The sequence below is a fragment of the Neltuma alba genome, unplaced genomic scaffold (genome assembly GCF_004799145.2).
Source record: "Neltuma alba isolate B1F8T4 unplaced genomic scaffold, ASM479914v2 tig00003837_pilon, whole genome shotgun sequence".
Classification (NCBI taxonomy): Eukaryota; Viridiplantae; Streptophyta; class Magnoliopsida; order Fabales; family Fabaceae; genus Neltuma; species Neltuma alba.
This window is the reverse complement of record NW_021633441.1, coordinates 75,296-83,722: the sequence shown is the minus strand read 5'-3', so window position 1 is coordinate 83,722 and position 8,427 is coordinate 75,296.

Sequence of the window (8,427 nt, the reverse complement as noted above, 5' to 3'; positions counted from 1 at the left end):
TTTAATCATATTTATAAGTTACTTCATTAAATTTTTAGCACAAATGTAACATTTTGTTTTTCATTTATTATAGTATAGATAATTAATTTTTTTATAGGTGTATATATTAAATAGGGGTAAATTCAGAAAGTTGTTATATTTTAATAAAAAGTTAATACAGTTTAAATTTTTTTTGTCTGTGCAAAGCATACTAAAAATACCTTATAAATAGAATGAGAGGAGTATAAAACGAAAGACAGCTGGAAAATATATGGTTAGGAAGGAAAATCATTGAAATTTTATTAAAATAATAAAAGGTAAATTAAGTGGATGCCAACTAACTAGGATTAAAATATTGTTTATTGATTTTTCAATAAACAACTAACCATATCACAACCCCCCCCAACACAAAAAAACTTTAGAAACCATATGGCACCTAGCTATTGCGTCCTGTTTCTATACGCACGTACATAAATGTCACCCCAATTAATATAATCCATCATATACACAATTATATTTGAAACTGAAACTATCCAATTTCTTCACCGACCATTACTTAGTATTTTCGCAGCCTTGCAAGTGGAGGGCAGCCTCTAAGCAGAACATGACGCATCCCACTGTTGGACTGTTGATCTTTTCCCTTCCAAACGCATCTTCGCACTTCCCAAACTTTCATCACAGATTTGTCTCTCGCCTTCCCTATCAGACGTGGGTCTATTATCTCGTTCTGGAATTCAGCAATGCCTTTTTTGGATCGAGGGTTTGCTCTTTTGGTCACAATCTTCGTACCATCTTCGAGTTGTCCCAGGAACACCTTCCCAAACCCACCAATGCCAATATGATTCTTCTCTTTGAAATTGTCGGTTGCTTCTTGAATGTCTTGGAACGTCAATATTCTAAGACTTCCACCGTCGGTTTAGAAAGTTCCGTTGGACTTGTCGGCTCTTATGGAAGGACGACAACATTATAAAACACCCACGAGCGCCCCAACAATAAATGCTCTAAAAGACTGCTGCTTTTGGAATTTTTAAATTCGACTTCTTAAATATGTCGTCAACTGAGGAAAGCCCATCCAAGCTTCTCACGTCGTTGCTCATCTTCATAATCTCTAGGCTGTTAAAAAAAGCATTAAAGCTCTGCTGAAGCCACTAGCTTCCACTGAAACACTCAGTTTATCTGAATCTTCTTCAGAAGTATTATTGGTGACATAGTCGATAACGTATGGAACACCAACATCATAGAAAAGGCTGATAGATTCAGATTTTTCAACTCAACCTCGGAGTTTACGCGCACATTGAGATACAAGCTGTTTCTGGACTCGGTAATTATATCTCAGAAATGCATTCTCAGAATGTATTTAAAATTTGGATCGACTGTGAAGACCCAAGTCAAATTGGACTTGGTTGAAATATATTTCAAGGCTTTTGCTGTGGCATAAACATCTGCGGGAAGGTGCTACCTCGCAAAACACGAAGTCGGTGGATGAAGACTTGTGGAGAATGGGTTCACCGACACATTTGACGCTAAAGGGTTAGGCTGGACATATTTATTGTCCTCTTCCCAAACTCTGAAAAGAGTGCCGTTTTGTGAAGGGACGAAGGAGTGGCCTCCCATGTTCAAGCGGTAAAAGGTTTCAAGAGCAGTATCTTTGAATGTTGGAAAAGATAAGGTATGATTAAAAGAGAATATCTCATGTGGGACAGAAACAACCTCAATGGCATTCACAAATGCAACATCGGAGTCTCTAGAGGGAATAAAGTGAGGGTTAAAGTGTCAGTATTTACATCAATCACGAACTCCTTGAACAAATAAGAACTATTGCGTTTAGAAGTGTTAAAAGCTAAAGCGATCAAGGAGGATATAGCATCCAGTGACAACACTGAACGAGACTGAAGCTAATATTACTGAAAGAGGATGAAAGTAAAGTGGGATGAAATACCAGTCCTTGTGGTTGATGTTGAAGCTGTAAGAAGTTGAGATTGTGAAAGTTCTTATGCAGATTGATGAATGGGGGACAAGGTTCTAGAAGAATTAATGGTAGAATGTTCAGAATCAAATCTAACAGAGGGATGTTGAGAATCAGGAACAAAAGTACGATGAAAATGAGCAATATTATTGGAAGAAAACCGCAAGCAATGAAGTGACTATCAAGAGGAATATGGGTGGATGTAGCACAAAAGGATGAGTGAATTATGAACAGAAGAAGAATATGAGAGAGTAATGAAACTGGAGGTTCATCGTCTTCGATCAAAAGTTGCCATTTCTCGAACATACCATCTTGTTAATTTATCATGGAAGAGACTCTTCAATGGCATGCGAGTCTGGGTTAATTAGCTGTATACCTCCTTTCAAAAATATTTAATTTTCAATTTTTTCTGATTTTTAAAGATTTAATATTCATTTTTTTTAACTTAGAATAGTAAATCTCTGGAAAACAATCATAAAAAATTGAAAGCTAATCATTTTTTATAAATAAGATATCAAAATATCAATTTTATATAAAATTTAATAATAAAAAGAAACTAAAAAAATACTTGAAAAAGGTCTTAAAATTAAGGGGCATCTGCGCAGCTGACGAGGGACAGCTGATACCCGGCAAAAAGCAACTTATGCAAATATGGAAACTTTACATTGAGAAGGATAGAGTATATAAAAATATATATCTATATTTTTATAAGGGAAGTGGGCCTGATGGAAGGGGTTTTTCATCCTAACAGAAGTCTTTTTGAGCTCATATTAAATGGGCTCTCATATATCTCATGGGCCCATTAATCATAATCTGGTTTTTCCTTAGTTTAATTAAGGGGGTGTTTGGATATAAACCAAACCATGGTTTCAGAAGTGCTTTTACGGATTACGAAGTAAATATGTGGAGGAGGTTACCTCGTTTTGCGGAAAAGTGATTCTGAAACCATGGTTTTGGTTTTGCCAAACACCCCCTAAATGTAGCTCACTGGCTTGTTATTTCCAAATGAAAAATAACTACATCAAATTTCTTAAATTCATTATCTTAAATTTTTCAATCAAAATCCTATTCTTTTCGTATCAAAGTATGGGCACCATTTCTAGAAAAACGACAGAGAGACACACATGAAGGGACGGGCAAAACATTAAAAAAAAAAGAAGAACAACTTTTAACCACCTGCTCCCTAATATATGCGAGAATATTTTTCAGAAAGAACTTACAAGGACATGTCCCATTTGTCCCAGTCATTTATGTTCCCCTAATGTCCTTTAATTTATTGTCCTTTTCCCTTCATCGATGTACCAAGAAAGTGGAGAGGTTAACGTGAAAAGCTAATAACTTAATTTAATAAATTTAAGGATGATGTTAAAAACCTGTTATCAAATCTAAGAATATACTACCCCCGTCTTAAATATAAGAGTTGTTTGACTAATTTGAGTAGATTAAAGAAATAAGTTAAGTTAGTTATTTGTAATAAATAGGTCTTGTTTTTCCTAAAATATTCTTACTAATCAAATTTATTGGTTAGAATTACCATTAATAGAAGGACTATCTTAGAAAAAAATAGATAAATATAAAAGATAAAATGAATTGAGATCTTATATTTAGGACTAAAATAAAAATCAAACAAAATCTTATATTAAAAACTAGAAATAGTTCTCAATTTTGAACTAAACTTTTTTAATGTAAGAATGGGAGAGACAAGATTAATTGAGGAATCCTTGATTTGACTCTGGAGAAATCAACTTCAGCACCTTACGTACCTATCCGACAAGCATGTTTCAATGTGGGGATAATGTTACCAAAATTCCAGTCTCACTCAAGGTCATCAGGATCAGCATTGTCGGAAGTTGCATGCTGGCCTGCGACAAAATGTTTGCATTTTCCTTTTAATTAATACTTGTGATTGTGATTCGGCTGCTTTCTCTAAATTAGAAAGTTAAAAAAGAACCATAGAAAATGTGCTGAACTTTTATATTAATTAACATACTAACACTATATATAAGTAATAATTAATTCTATATTTTCTTTACAGTTTATCTGCCCACTGCATCCGTATTCAAATATGAACACTGGGCACTGTTCTATTTGCCAGTGATTAGTTAATATTACAATTACAGCTCCGCCTTTATAATTTAATTGTTTCGTATGCATTACAAATCCTTCGTTTTGCACAGTCGCCAGTAGGACGAGCCTCGTCGTATCATATTGCTCTAATGAATTAAAACTCACCGACTCGCATCATTTTAATCATGCAATCCACTTACTAATTTGCATTATTATTTTTTTAATAAAATTTCAATTGTTTGAATACTTTATTAGGAAGATTGTTATGTAACAGTTAATTCGGTTTTAATTTTCTTTATATTTTAGAGACGAAGCAGTGGTTAGCTTATAACAACATGTTGATTATTTTGGCATGGTGACTATATCAGATTTGTGTGTGTGTGTGTGTAAAATTGGCCTTCTAAAAACAGATCCATATTCCACTGATTCAGAATTAGTGAGAAGCTTATATATTTATGTATTTCCTGCACTTGTAACTTCCAGATTTCTGCCTGCGTTTTCTTACCAGCTCCACAGTCAAAAGCTTTTTTTTTTCTTTTTTCTTTTAAAGAAAAGCACCATTTGAAAAATTTTATATTCGGTTGAATTCAGTTTACAAGTCTTGAAAGCAGGGTTGAATAATGTCTGGCAATTAAAAAACAAAAAGGAGGATTGAATATATGGTTATTATATTTTGAATTGAAGTTAAAGTAATGGGAACCTAAAAAAATCCATTCAATTATATATATATATATATATATATCTAGCTACTCCCATTTAATATTCTTGGTTCAACATAACCAAACACGACCAAACGACGCATAGCAGTACCAAGAAATTAACTAAAAAGAAACCACAAATTAAGACAATTATTATATCTCTCAAAAAGTCCGGAACAAGGGTCCAGCACTGAATTAACTGTAAGATAGCTTTCATTACTATATTCTAATGATGATTTTTTTGGCCAACTTTATGTTTATTTGTTGACTGAGTCCATCAAATAATTAATGTGTGTATCAAATCTTTCATCCACCTTCAATTTTACGAGAATTAGATATAGGATGTGCTTTTTTATATTCATTATCCTGCTAGGTTATAAAAAATTTACTATTATCTTTAAAGCATACACATTTAAATCATTTTTGTCCAATCCTCTTATCTTCTTCTCTATCCGCCGCTGGTAAATTCTCATTATTTCCCCATCGCAATGAGCTTCAACAGACAAATCACTTTTTCTTTACCACCCTTGTATTGCGGCGGCGAAGGGCCACCACTCTTTCTTTCTCACCACCGTAATAGCCGGCGGAGCATGCATAAAGTCACAACAATATATCAATAACGATAACGGTAGTGATTAATTACTCCCTTCAGTCTTATATACAAGTAACGTTTTCTTACATTGAATTTGTTCCATATATTAGCAACATATTTTGTTTCTCTAAAAATTCAATACACTCGTTTTTTTGTTGTTGTAATTCTTACCTCCAATTAATTATAGCCTCTCCTGTTTGTTTATCCTACTCATTCTCTCTCACTCGTCGTCTTCATGAATATGGTATGTTTAAAAAAATATTATATTTTTTTACACATTGATTGCTTTTATAACTAATTTTAATCAATTTAATATATGTTTTGGCTAGTTGTCACTAATTATGACAAGAGGGAATTACTTCCGTAGCAGAGAGAGAAAATAAAGCTCCCACTCGAAGGAGACAATCTTGTAAATCATGCGTTTATATATCGTTTTATTATTGTTGTAAATAATATTTTCCAGAATTAGGTATGGAATTGAACACGCATAATTGTAGGATGGATATATATACAATAAAAATATAAGAGTTTAGTCAAAAAAGGACGGCTACATATAATTAACAGTGTGCATGTACGAAACTACTCGTAAATGCTTCATTATTATTTTTTGTCACTATGTATCATATCTAGAAGAAATCAATATCTATAATGGGATTTTTTATATTATCAAACAACATGCATTTTGGATGTATCTCGCATCCTAACACGCATGCGTAAATATGAAAAGATTAATAAATAAAAATAAGATGCGGGATCCTTAGTATGTGTCTCTTTCCGAGTTTTAGTCAACTTAACCCTAAAATTGCTTCAATGAGTAAATCAGTTTAATTCGTGTCAGGTGGATTCACTAGTCTTTTTTTTTTTTTTTGCGGAAACATTGAATCTTGATCACCCAATTAAAAAAACAAGTAACAGAATTGAAGGGAAACGTGAATATGAGGTCCTTACACTTTGGCTTTAAATTGAATAGATCCCCCTTGTACTTAGTAATATTTTTAAATTGCTCCCTAACCTACACTTCTTCACACGGTTAGAGCCATTGGCTCCAACATTTTTTAAAGTCGAAATTTAGTCCCTCTTCTGCATTGAATCTATGTTATTTGGTATTCTTTCTTGTCTTAAATACATGAGCTAGTTAAAAAATTAGTTTTGTTATCATAAATATAAAATTTTAATCTACTTTGTCTCCTAAAATTATATCATTTTATCCAAAATATTCCTATTAATAGTATATATGCTAAAGGTAAGTTTCTATTAGGGTAGTTTCTATTGCTAAAGAAAGCATCTTAGCGAATTCAATACTTATTTTTTAATAAATAATTAACTTAGCTAATGTTTTTAATACTTATAAATTAATTATTAAGTTTTTATATTTAATTTACAACGAAAGGGAGTACAAAACAGGGGCAAATTATGTAACACCATGGAGCGTTGATTTGGCTGCAAATTAAGCGGCTGATACTAAAAAAAGGTGGTTTTATGTTAATCCATTCAACAACCTAATTAATCAGCATATTATAAGATCCATAGTTCTAAGAGTAACGATATACGCCATTATATTTATTAGGGACTTAAAATATGTAGGCACTAGTGATTCTAAGAGCAAATTTAAATCTTGAAGTATAAGGATATGCTTCAGAATTAATGAATTGAAAGTATAGGGGCCAAAATTTTAATTTTCGCAATATATGTAGGATCTGGAGTGTGAAAGCTTTCAACGAACTCCACTTCCATGGAAGAAAAGAAGACAACCCAATGCGTTTGGAATATAATTAATTAATTGCCCTTACTCATTTCATACTCGTCTTAGGGGATGTTTGGGTAAAAACAAAACCATAATTTTAAAAGTGCTTTTATAGTATATGAAGTAAATATATGAAGGAGTTTGTCTCGATTTGTGAAAAAATACTTCTCAAAAACACTTTTGGAGTTATCCAGATATCCCCTTAACCTGGGGGCCCATCAGTTTCTAGTAACAAGTCTCACACACACATGCACATAAGTTTGTATGTATTTTAGTATATGTGCCTTCTTTTGTGTTCTTGTACATAAGTATCTTTTTATTAGAAACAATATAATTTAAGACATTATTTGGTATTAAATGTGAACATATCTCTCAACAGAAATTCAAATATTGGTTCTTCATATTATGAAACATTAACTTTTTTTGTTAAACTCAACCCTCATTAGTTATGTATGCCTGTTTTGTATTTTTGTACATATATACATTATACATATGTGTGTCTATTTATATAAACCATATTTCTTGTGCCAGCTCTCAGAGAAATTATTAAATGTTTTTGAAATTAAAATTTTGATTTGGAAGCTATTTTTAAATAAAATTAGTTGAAGAGTGGGAAGGTTTTGTATATTCATCCTCTCCGTCTATACTTCATTATCATGGATTGTTCAGTTCCTCCTCTTATCCTCTTAAATATTTTTTTAAGAGTTACTTTTTAGTTAAAGAGACGGTATTAACAGTAAAAAATTACAAGCGGATTGAATCTCGGCAACCTCTTACTTAGAAGAAAACTTTAATGCCATTAGGCCACAAAGACAAGTGATTTTTTTACTTAATTTTCCCCTAGTTTCTCTCTTCATCAATTACTTCTTTCTTTTACCATTGCCCAATCCTTTCCAAATATCCTCTCTTCATACTTCATTTCTTGTTTACACCATTCTCTTTCCATTTCCTCACACCCACCAATTCTTTCCCTCTCCAATTAATTAGTCCTTATCTTGTAGAAAGTGTGCTCTCTTCTGGTTTTTCACAGTTTTTTCTCATTACTTCCTTCATCCGTCTTAAAGAATATAAGAATGTAAGTCCTAAAACAAATTTTTTAGACATCTATTCCAAAATTAACATAAATAGAGGATAAAAATGAAAAAAAAACCAATTTTTCTTTATAACAAAAAAGTTTAGATAAGTTGGATACTAAAAACTTATTAGGATGAGAGCATGCTTCTGAGCCAACACCAATTTGTACGTATATAGTAGTAATACATAAATTTTTGGCACCTTCATGATTTGGTTTTTTTTTTAAATATCATATATGATTTACATTTTAGGATGGAGAAAGCAGTTAGGGAAAACCATATTGGAGGTACCTATACTTTCTCTCAAT